Source organism: Callorhinchus milii, unplaced genomic scaffold, assembly GCF_018977255.1.
Source record: "Callorhinchus milii isolate IMCB2004 unplaced genomic scaffold, IMCB_Cmil_1.0 Scaffold2, whole genome shotgun sequence".
NCBI lineage: Eukaryota > Metazoa > Chordata > Chondrichthyes > Chimaeriformes > Callorhinchidae > Callorhinchus > Callorhinchus milii.
Window position 1 is genome coordinate 76308027 of NW_024704743.1, and position 13109 is coordinate 76321135.

Sequence of the window (13109 nt, forward strand, 5' to 3'; positions counted from 1 at the left end):
CAGCCTTCCCCCTCTCTAGAGCATTCCCAAGGATATATGTACAAAGGCTTTCACAACGCATCTTTTTCGCAACAAGGAATTTAGATCCGGCGCCAACTATATTCCGGTCATTATAATACAACAACCACAGCAAAATTGCATTTGTAAAGCAAATGTATCCTCGACACAGAATAATAATCAATGTCTCACGCATGGTGCCATGCAGGGCGCTATAATAATTATAAAGCCACAGCGATGAATTGACTGTCTGTCTTCCACGTCTGTTAATATTTTGCTACACTACATACGGTGCAAATCGACGATAAGAACTATAACTGTCCCCTCTATAACAGCGTACACATATGCAACATCCACACTCACGCCGTGTATTCATTTACCTGTAACGATGAGCTTAGTTCCAGTGCCGAACACTTTGTAACCTGCACAGTGTTAAGGCGCAGTACAATAACTATAGTGTTACAGCGCTGGAGCGATTGGCTGATCAACAGGTCTTTTAATATTTTCCTACACCAAATACTGGGCCATCGCTGATAAGAGCTGCCCCCACGAATACTCTCAGATAGCAGCAGAGTAGATCCTCGCAATTTACCTTTCCTTACCTGTAACAAGGAGTTTAGTCCCAGTGCCGAATACCATCCTTCTGCCTCCAGCTGTACACCGTGTTACAGCGCAATACATTAAGTATGGGAGACAGGACCCTGTCGCCACTGAATGTTCTCAGGCTGTTTGGACACTTTGGACACCAAACCATGTGTTGTGCCATCACTAATAATAACTAATCCCCTAAAAACATGCACACAATATGTAACGGTGTTAACACATAACACAGTGACTCTCTTACCGGTGACAATGAGTTTAGTTCCAGTGCCAAATATCTTCCGCGAGTAACCAGTGGAAGCACAGTGTTACAGTGCCATACAATAAATATGGAAGATACGACCCAGTAACTGCTGAATGATCTCCAGACCTTTTGATATTTTCCCAAACCACATGCCGTGTCATCACTAACACGAACTAATGACTGCCCCACAATAACCTCCCGGCACATTGTACCTGCACCACAGAGACTTACCGGTGACAAGGAGTTCAGTTCCAGTGCCGAATATTTGCTTTCCATAATATCCAGAGGAGTCCACGGTGTTACAGTGCAATACATTAACTAAAGGAAAGACACTATTCTCTGCGGATCTTTCAATATTTTCTAACACCACACGATATGCCATCACTAGTAACTGCTATGACCCCTTCCTCGCTCTTTCCTTCTCAAATATTCCCGCATTGATAATCTAACGAAGGGTTGATTCACTTCCCTTTCTCCATAGATGCTGCCTGACCTGCTGAGTGTTCCCAGCGACTTCTGTTTTTGTTTCAGATTTCCAGCATCTGCAGTATTTTACGTTTCATTGATATTCTTACCTGTTACAAGCAGTTTAGTCCCAGTGCCGAATATTTTCTTATCAGCATATCCATATTCGTTTAGCACAGTGTTACAATGTCAGACTAAAACCTCATAGCTCACACATTGCTAAGATGTTCCAGCACCAACAACAGGTCACAGCTCAATACCTCTGCACTCCAACCCTCAGTTTGGATGTTGTAGTCAAGCGGAACCTGTATAATCTCCCCTGAAACTACCATAATTTCACAAGAGAGTTACAGATCCGCCTTCAACAAGCCTGAACTCTCGGTGTTATAGTGTCACTGCTGTCTTAGAAATCCACCAATATCGGATTAACGAACCAACAAAAAGGTAGTCAGTCGTAAAGTAAAGTGTACTGTATAGAAGCTTACCTGTAACTATCAGTTTAGTTCCTCCGCCGAACACCTTACCAGACGCCCACAGTGGTACAATGCTATACAATAAATGCACGGCAAGCAGCACCCCTGACCCAGCACTCACCAGTAACACCAGGTTTAGTTCCAGTGTCACCGATCTTCCATGAATTCAACCTGGAGACTCATTACTTACAGTAACAAAGCAGTACGTGCTGCTAACTCGGTGACATTCCCATTCAGTACCTATCCCCCACACCCCACTCCCACCTTATTCAGCTCCTCACCTCACCCCCATCCCAACCACAGTTAGGGACCCAGGCAGTTAATTACACAAAGCCCTTTGAGATATCTCCATGAGGTGAAGTACATGGAAACTGTTATTGCGGTCCACGCCAAATGCAGATAACCATTTAAAATAAGCTCACAGAAATCCGCAAGTAACGGGAAAGTTGTCCAATAGCCGCAGCCTTACCTGTTACAATGAGTTTAGTTCCAGTGCCGAAATACTTGATCCATGCACCCGAGGTATCACAGTGTTATATCACCTCACAAGAACTAACCACAATCCAGTGATGCCACTAACACAGCAGCTTACTTTCCTTACAGACCTCACTGAGAGCTTGGAAGGGTAAACTCCAACAATTGGCAGTTGGCAATTGCCTGAACCAAAGCATCATCATTTGCACAGCAAACTCCCCTGTAACGATGAGCTTAATTCCAAACTTTGCACTTTTTCAACCAAACGTCAAAAGTAACTGGTGTTCATAGCTACCTGTATTATCAACCTTGTTTTTAATCTAATTTTCCAGCTCTTTCCCCATATCCCTTAATATTTTTAATATTTAAATTGTTCAACTGCTCATCCAAATATTTAATTGGCCGGGAATCCAACCCCAACCAACGGGAAAGGCAACGTTACACCTTACATTCATGAACCAGGATCTTCCTAGTTATGGGTTGCTAAACACGCCACACTTACACGTAAACACATGAACATTGTTCCTCAAACCAAATAGCTTACCTGTAACAATAAGTTTAGTTCCAGGACCGAATATCTTTCTCCATACACCTCCAGTTACCACAATATTACATCACCATACAATAACTATACCTTCTGCCTTTAAACTTGTCAAGAGTCTCACTCCATCACAATATCACGATGATCTACTCAATACCTTTATTCCCATTGCAAACTTTACAGCAATTGTAACTGCACAAAAGCCCAAAATTGGAAAGTCGTTTCTGATGGGAGAGAAGTGACTGGTTTTTGCAGGGTCCGGTCCATGCCCTCCCCCCACTGTAGACAAATTTACTTGGCACCACATTACTTTCAAATATAGGATTGATTAACGTTTGAACAGACAAATCACTTATCCCTTATACGATATACAGAATCAAAATCATATTACCAGATTCAACTCTGGGCAGCAGCAACAGGTCCTGGAACTCCTGCAATCCACCACTACACCCACTGGAGAAAGCCCTCTTTCCTTACAGACCTCACTACTCCTCCCCTTCCCTTTAGTGGTCACTTTCTTACTGGATGTAAATTCCCTCACTCCTGTACATATACATAGATACAGTAGAATCAATATTGATTCCACTGGGAAGTGCGCTGACCCTTTACACAACTCCAACTATCTCAAAGTTATATATTTTATGTGTTTCTTACTTCGCCTCCCCTTGTCACAGAGATAGCCCCACCTTTCACAGGCTGCTAGCGATCTTTTTGCAGGCTCTTTTAGCATGGGAAAATAACTGATAAGGAGAAAGATATGCACAGCTAATTGGGAGGATTCCTTTCCTGTTTCTTAGTCTCGAGCTAATCAGATTTCCAAGAGTGCGCTTCTCTCTCTCGGATGCTCACATCTTAATTCCTAGATGGGAGGATAACAATGGACCCAGGTACCAAGCGAGGGAAAGTTATAAGAACCGGGCCTCAGCCGGGGTCAAGCCAATATATCCTTAACTTTGCTAACACTAATTTGCACATGTACCCTCTCAGGGGCCCTAAGTTAGTCATTTAAAAACACACACCCTTGTCTTTGCCCTAATAGCTAAGGAATGCTATACTAAACAGATTATATGTGTTTGGTTATATTTTAAAAGTATACTAATCAAAAAACTTAAAAACAGTAAGCATCACAAATATAATCTTACACCACCCCAAAGTTTGACACTTTATTTGTACATAGAGAAGGTTTCTATGTAACCTATAAAAACAAAGCATTATTTTGGTTGGAATTTAAAAAAATAAATTATTATGAATATATTATTATTAATAATAATCATCATTGGATTTGATGTAGTGCCTTATTGCTTCATCAAGACACCTCAAAGTGCTTCACAGGATATATTGTAAAGTGGTGTGCCTGTGGGAGAACCAGGCAGCCAATTTGAGCAGTGTCCCACAAATAGTCATGGAGTAAGTGATCAATTTTATTTGAAGATTGTTGGCTAGAACATGCGATAAACCCCTTACTCCTTTTAACTAGTGCCATGGGATATTGAATGACCATCTGGAAAGCCGACTTTAACTTTTTTTCTGAAAATATATAGTTATTTATAAATATAATATTTAGTATAACAGAAATCCAAAACAAACACATCTTTTGTTACAATTTTTTTCCCCTTTTCTCCTGATACAAAAAACATTCAGTTGTTTACGGTGCATTCCTTCTCCACACATAGGTTGTGCACACGTTTTTTGTGACGTTCCCTTTAACACAGTCGGGAGTCGCCCCTGTGTACACCACATCCATGTGTGCTGCCCAAACATCTGTAGGACAGTCACAGTCAACGGGTACGAGACTGAGCCATTCCCCACAAGTCTGGAGTGAGACAGGGTTATCTCCTATCCCCCACCCTGTTTGTCTGCTGCATCAAACCCTTTCCACAGGCCATCAAGAGGAACGAGAGCATCAGAGGTGTCACCATCCCTGGTAGCCACAGCACATAAGCCAAGGCCTCCCTGTATATGGATGATGTCACCGACTTTTGCACAGACCAAAAATCGGTCTTGAGTCTTCTAGGCATTTGCAACCGGTTTGAACAAGCCTCAGTAGCCAAGGTCAACTGCCAGAAAAGCGAGGTAATGTATTTTGGAGACTGGAAAGAGCGCAGCCTCATACCTTTTGCGGTGAAGCCAGACTGCATCAAAGTCCTCGGCATCAGGTGCGAGGCTGCTGGGACTTGCCAAAAAAGAACAGACCTGATCGGGAGGTACCTTGCTGCAAAGACCCTGGACCACCTCTTCCTGGAGAGTTGTTTCGCAAAGGAGGTTTGGAAAAAGATGGAATGGATTCTCTTGCAGTTTGTCCCTGGGGATCCACTGTCATGGCACTCGGTGCTGTATGGCCTCTTCCCGGGCACTCAAAGCACAACCCACAGCGAGTGTGCCTAGAGGATCATATACTCGGTAAAGGAGGCACTTTGGCACTCCCGAAACCAGGTGTTCTTCTGGCAGAACGAGGGGATGGTGAGAGCCTGTCTCAGGCTTGCGCACACTAGGATCAGGGATTATATACTGAGGGACAAGCTGAAGTTTGGCTCAATCACGGCAAAGGCCAGATGGGCCTGACCCCTGCACAACCCACTCATGGTGCACCTACCGGGTAGCCCATGAGCATACCCAAAATTGACTGAAGTAAGGGTACAGAAGGACGCTTGAGATGTAACCAAAGAGGGTCCCGAAAATGTATATATGGTAAACATGTGCGAGTATGGTGCACATTAGGGCACGTTCTGAAGGCGGAAGGCACGCTTTATCAGGCTGGACAGGCAACTTTAACAGGCAGGACAGCCAGGTTTAATGCCTCGGTTTGTTGTTCTTTTGAGATTCACTCTCCTCAGTCATCCTTGTTGGATACTTCTTTAAGAGTAAATGGACGATTAACAAAGGGCCAATAAGAAAAAGGGTAGAAAGGACAAAACGACACTAGGAGTGGGACAAAATGTGCAGCTACTAACACACCTTTGTAATCTGTCCCAAAGAAAACTCAACTTTCAAAAGATCTTGAGGAATGTGTTGCTAGCAGCTTTTTAAGTAAAGATGCAAAAGACAAAAGGAAATGTTTTATATCTTAAAAATACAGTACAGTAGTAATTGATTATTTATTCTATTATTGCTGATAGTAGACTATGTACTTCTGAATTTTTATCACCATTTTTACACAGCATTTAAGTAATGTATTCACTGTTGAATGTAACGAGGTGCTTCTTCCTAATTTATAATTTTGCAAAAAAAGAATAATTTTAAATACAATTTCAAGGTGTGAGCTGATTCTCTTCATCTATAACATTTCATGTGGGAAATAACTTCTCTTTCATTTAAAAGAAAATTATTTCTATACTTAGGAATACATTGGAGTCCTGTAGCTCAGTGGTTAGAGCACTCGCTTTGCAAGTGAGAGACCTGAGTTCAGTTCCAGGCAGGGCGAAACTTTGGGCAAGTTTCCTTACTCCACACGCCTAATAATAATCCCTCCAAAACCCAAAAACAATAATAAATTGGTCATTTTCAATCTACGACTGTTTGTGGGACATTGCTGTGCGCAATTGGCTGCCGCGTTCGCCCACAAATATACAGTCAATTCACTTTACAGTGTGTTCTGTGAAGCGCTTTGGGACGTCCTCCCGACGTGAAAAGCGCTATATCAAATGCAAGGATTATTATTATTATTATTGATTTGGATTGAGTATATTACATGGTGTCAGAAATGGACTGACTTTGGACTGAATTGGACTAGGAGATTGGAAGCCGAGTTAAAGAAACAAAATGCAGACTGGAACAATAGAATGCGAGACCATGGAAAGTTACGTGCAAATACCAAGGCCATTGAAGTTAACTGGCAACCTGAAGCATAATTGGAACTGGTTTGAATAGAATTTCACAAAATTTGCTTTAGCCACCAAAATGCTGCAGCTACCAAGAAAACAGCAAGCTGTTATTTTTCTAAATGTAGCGAGAGAAGATGCCAGAGAATACTTTGAGACCATAGAAAGGGATATAGACATGTCTTTAGATGATATAATGAATATAATGAGAGAAAGGTGTTATGGACAGAACAATATAACCATTGACAGATTTAACTGTCACTCAGCAAAACATGCAATTATGGAGCTCTGAGGGACAAGATGATAAAAGATCAAATTGTGATAGGGATTAAAGACAACAGAATAAAGGGCAAACATCTGATCACATATAGTCACCTCTCCCCCATCATTTTTTTCTACACTTGATTGTTCTTCGGGTTACTGGCAAGTTAAGCTGACAAAAAGCAGTGTGTACTTAAATTACATAGACAATATATTAATATCTGGAAGGACTAGGAAAGAGCATGATGAACGTCTAGCAAAATTACTACATGCTTAGATGAGAATGTAAAATTAAATAGAGAAAAGTGCAAAATAGGCAAAGCGGAGGTCAATTATCTAGGACATATAGTAACACAGAAAAGATTAAAAACGGATCCAAAAAATGTTGAAGCAATATCAAAGATGCCAGCATCTCATGATAACAGAGGGGTTAATGGGACTAATGGGAATGGTAAACTGGATTATCTCAAATGTGACAGAAATCATGGGACTAATAAGGGAATTGGTAGAGGCAGATAGGGAATTTATTTTGGGGAAAGAACAGCAGAAGGCATTTAGTAAAATAAAAGAAGCTATTACAAAAGCCCTGGATTAACATTTATGATATAAATGATACAATAAGATAGAAGTAGATGTAAGCAAAATAGAATTTGCGGTGTTCTTAATACAAGCGGGCATTGTCGAAAACAGAATAAAACTATGCACAAACAGAAAAAGATTGTTAACAGTACTTTTTGGGAGTGAGAGATTTAAACAATATGTGTTTTGGAAAAAGATAACTGTTGAGAATAATCATAAGGAGCAATTTTAAAAAAGGCCTCAATGAAATGCCTCTGAGATTGGAAAGAATGTGTATAATATAGAATATTGACTTACAACAAGCTTGTCCTTCAGCAATGTGGGCTGCTGTTAGTGATAAGAAAATAGGATTTTCATTAAACAGTTCACAACATTGACTATATTCAAGTTCTACATAATTTTTAAAAACAATAAGAAATGCCAAACTCAGAGACCTTCCCACTTGGGTATTTATGTTGGGCTGATTGAAGTTCCTTATCAGTCCTGTCTTCTTCTCACTAACATGTTAATGATCGGAATTGCATCGGTCAGCAGACCATGTGTGAACGTACCACAAGTAGCCTCCAAGATTGTGTAGAACTATTTAATAAATAATAATAATAATCCTTGCATTTGATATAGTGCTTTTCACGTCTTCTCAACGTCTCAAAGCGATTCACAGAATAGACTGTAAAGTGAATTGACCGTATATTTGTGGGCGAAACGCGGCAGCCAATTGCCCACAGCAGTGTCCCACAAACAGTCGTGGATCGAAAATGACCAATTTATTATTGCATTGTTTTGAAGGGATTATTATTAGGCGTGTGGAGTAAAAAAACTTGCCCAAGTTTCGCCCTGCCTGGAATTGAACTTAGGTGTCTCGCTTGCAAGGCGAGTGCTCTAACCACTGAGCTACAGAACTCCACAACCCAATGATGACCAATTTGTGGAGTCCTGTAGCTCAGTGGTTAGAGCACTCGGTCAAGTGGGGCTCTGGATCCACTGAAATTGAAGGGAACTTAAAAATTCTGATCCAGCAGCTGACTGCTGCATTTCAGGTCTTAGGTAATAATAGCTGATGTAAAACAGCCAAGGTTTTAAATCAAAACTGTACAGCATTTATTTTAGAGCATATATTATTTGTGAGCAGCACTAGCTCTGGATAATTCATATCTAATACTTCCACTACTTTTGCGTCTGAACGAAGCATTTGCTTTCAGCGCCTTGGGATGTCCTCCCAATGTGAAAAGGCTGTATACACATGTAATTTTGTTGTTGTTGTTTTAAATATGAAACATTTACACTTACTTTATCCACTCAGACTGCCAACGTTAGGCAGGACTTGGAGTGGGTCAAACAGTTTTGGCTCCAAAATGCCAAGTTTCAAAGTTAGGTGGATAGGTGCTTGCTTTAGGCAAATATAAGTACTGCCAAAGATTGCATTTCTCACAACAATATTCATGTCAAGTGATTTTGTTAAATCAATGGCATTTCTTACCTAACCATCGGGGAAACAACTTGCTTTCTGTGTTATGGGGAAATGGTGTCCTGTCATTTAGTCAAATCTGTTACCTTTCATGCGTTAGCCTAGCTTTTCAGGTGTCTCAAAGCCCTAGTCTGCTTTTGTTTCACGTGTTTGTTAGGGTTTACATAGCTGATGACATGCTAACTAAAATAAAGTTGGCATTAGTTTTTCGGAATGGGAATTTTCTTCAGTTTGAAACAGACCTGGTGAGGTTTCAAGATATGGTCGATCTGATAAACAAAGATTTAGTTTCCACAACACCACCCACTTAACAGACTTCAGTGTCTCCCCAATTCACTGGTGATGTTTTAAACTGGCCAAACGGATCAAACCTATCCCAGTTCCATTAATCCTGGACACAGTATCACCACACAATGTAACTTCCAAACCCCAGATCTGCAGAATCATACCAATGCCAATCTCAGACTATCTCAGACCAAGGTACAGTTACTGTAGTTTCAATACCGATAGGATTACATGACAGGTTTTGGGAGGGGAGTAAGATAACCTTGGCACACTTATATAAAGGATGATAATTCAATTACAATATTATCACATTGGCTGTACAAAGTATGATCAGATAGCTGAGCATCAAACTTGGAATTTGTAAAGCGTTAGGTTGTATGCCTTGTGGCTCTCTTAGCTTCACATTCAGTAAAATGTGTAAAATGTTTGCTGCGAAGTGGAGGTAAGCATGATCTCTTTGGGGGTCACTAGCTCTGAGTAGGTATGCCATGGTGAACCCACTGCATTGTTTATTATTTACCAATTTATCTGTCTTAATGGTGAGACTTGGAGGAATAGAGGTATAGAGCTCTAAAGAACCAAATCATAATGAACAGTGTAGTCCTAGTTGGACATGGATTGTGAAACTTAACAGGTTTTGGTTCATCACAATTTTATAGTTCAAAATGAATTAAGTAAAATGTATGAAGGCAAATCAAAAGTTATGAATTTGATTGTCATGGGAATTTTGTGTTCTGATTCTTGCCTTAATGGCTCAAGAAGCAAGCTTTTGATGACAAAGGCAAGTATTTACAGGGAACAGAGAAAGGGTTCAAGAGTGTGAACTCTGCAGCAGGTCTGCAGACCAAAGTGTATTATCAAATAGTCCACAGATTGAAAAGGAAACACAATAAGCAATGTTATAGAATTAAGATTATAGGTGGATATCTGTAAATTGGACAGGTGGGAAAATGATGCTGGACAAAGGTGGCTTGCCACAACACTGACAGAACCTAGGACCAGGGAACACTGAGCAACATAACAATAATAATAACAATAATAATGGTTCTGAAGCTGAAAAATAGGGTTTATGGCAGCTTCCAGGAAATACCAATGGTGTGGTTTGGGATCTGAAAAAAGGAACTTTTATTACTGTGGTATCATAATATGCATAGTAATATGTGTCTGTCATTAATTTAACTTTATTGATTCTAAGGATGTAAGTATTATTGGTCTTTATGTTTTGGCACTAATTTATGGAGCAAGTGCATTGTCTTCCTCATTATCATTACTGAGACAAGTACTGCATTTGTTTCATGTAGTTTTATTTGTGTTGGATATAAATATTCCCTGTCTTTCCCTTCCAAATCACATACTGTCAAACCTCAGCGGCCTGGGCTAAAGTGGCCTTTATATAAGAGTGGCCTATGAGTTAGGCGGTGTGTGTAGAATTTCTAAATGTATAAAAAAATACAGTGCATATATGAACCCATAAATTAAACTATTTTTAAGTAAACATTACATCTAATTGCAAATAATAATTAAGTTACAATTACAAGTCATGACTGTTTCCTGAAGAAGTCCATTATCATTTTCTAGTGGATGCATGCTATATTCTAACTGTTTCTCATAAAGCTTGGCTTCTTGAAAGGGTGTCGGTACAATGGCACAAGGTATAAAATGACTAAAAGAGTTGCCATTGGTTGCATTAGACAGGTTTATTATGCAAAATCTGTCCAGGCTGTTCCAGAGTGGTTGTTAACAGGGGGTGGCTGCTGCATGGAGATGGTTGCTTGAACAGGACCACTGTCAATCTGACAGACTTCCTATTGGACATCAAGTCCTGGTTGAGTCTTAACTTTTTCCAACATTGACAAAACCAAGGCTATCCTACTCAGCTCCTCCAGTGTCTCGTCATTTCAGGAATTAACCCTATTGACGTCCCAATTCTTCATTCAGACTTACAGAGCTTATGCAGAATCTTGGCATTTTGTTCAACTGTCAACTCTCCTTCAAGCCTTCCATTTAGGCTGTGACCAACTCCATGTTCTTCCATTTTCACAGCATTGACTGCCTCCATCACTTTCTTCATGGCCTAGTCTTGCTCTCACTTTCAACATTTTAAGTACAAAGTAATTTGTTTCACAATTTAATTTATTACACCAAGTTACAAATACTACTAAGGCCACAAACACCAAAAATATGCATTTCTAAAACCCATGGTACATAAAACATTTATTCATTCTGTTGCATATAACGCTCAAAAATAGCTGAATTGTGAAAATAAAGAGGTTCCTATTTAAGTTCTAGGCAGATTGTTAAACAGATAAAAATCTCAAATTGTTGCCAATGTGTTTTTCTGTGTTAACAGCTTGAGGAGTGCAAAGACAAAGCTGATGGTTTTTGTATGGGTTTCCTGTAGTTTTCTGTCATTGTGAAGACCATAAAGCACAGTAATAGACCCCAGTATCAGCCTCCCTGGTGTCTAGTATTATAAGATTGCAGGATTTGGTTTGTTCAACTTTTTCGACAAAGAATCTGGCTTTAAAAGCAGAATCAATCTCCTTCTTTTGTTGATTCTGAAAATAGAGTATCCACTGGAGCTTTTTATCTGCAGATTTACGATACCAGTGAACAAAATCAGTATTTAAAGTTTTGCTGTCAATAATACAGGGAATCTGCACAGTTTTGTTCAGTTTACTGGTCAATGATAATCGAGGCTGACTCAAGGCAACAGATCCATCTGAAAGAGAAACACACATAATATTATTTTAAAATACAAAATAATAATAAGAAAATAAAATGATTAACAGGAAAAAATGATCTTAAAACACTAACATAAAAAAGAGGCGATCAAAATTACGGCAAAATAAATCTTCATGTTTCTGTGTGGAACGCTGAATTGATTCGGCTTTGGAAGAAAGTGTTCCTGTGCTGATGAAATATAATCATGCAGGAAATGATGTGGATCTGTTTCAGCCAATGTTAAATCTACATATGGCTTAATGAGTGCAGTTCACTTTAACTGGACATAAAAGTTCATGTGGTCGCTCAATGTGATCAGATGTGGAAGTTCAGTGGAGCTTGAGGACACTTTATGTAATAAACCAAAATCCATGGTAGTGAACACTAATAATCTTTCATAGTTCATTCATCAAAAACAAATGATACATCCCCTTGTATTATTTTTTCAGTTATCAGGTTTTGTTGTCTGGATAATTCTATGTAAGGCAACTTTTGTGTATAGTCTGGCTCCTAAACACAAATTGCTACTCTGACCTCCTGTGTAAGATTGACAAACAATACATTATGTTGCACAAAATAGCAATCATACAAATTATTATGTTGCCAGTTTATGTGTTTAAAATGCCCGATTTTCTTAATAAGGATGTTCCCATGGTTTAGCGTGACCAACCTGAGATTAACATTTGCACGACTGGGATTCCTTATTAGTAACACATTTTAGACTATTAAAAACGCAAATTCAGGCATAATCTGTATTTTTTTAGAAAAGACATGTTAACTAATGAGCTTCAGTTGCTATTGGTGCAATAATGCTGAACTTTAACTGAACTGGAATGGAATAGAAAATGGCAGATACGATGTAAATAACACTTCAAAGACCTTACTTGGGACGTCCTCCCGACGTGAAAGGCGCTATACAAATGTAATTTTGTTGTTGTTGTTATGGTTATTTGCCTGCTTTATATAATATGTGTGAAAACCCTTATATACTATGTTGATAGAATTTAAGCTTCAAGCAAGTGTTTTTTTTTAAAAAAAGAAAATTTACAGCACATATTCAATTTTTTGAAGTGTAGAATTGGGGGCTAGGAGAGCAAGCATTTGGTTTGAATGTTTCCCCTGCTCGGAATTAGGAGAGTGCGGTGTCTGTGTGATAAAGGGAAACATCTGGCCAGGGTTTTTG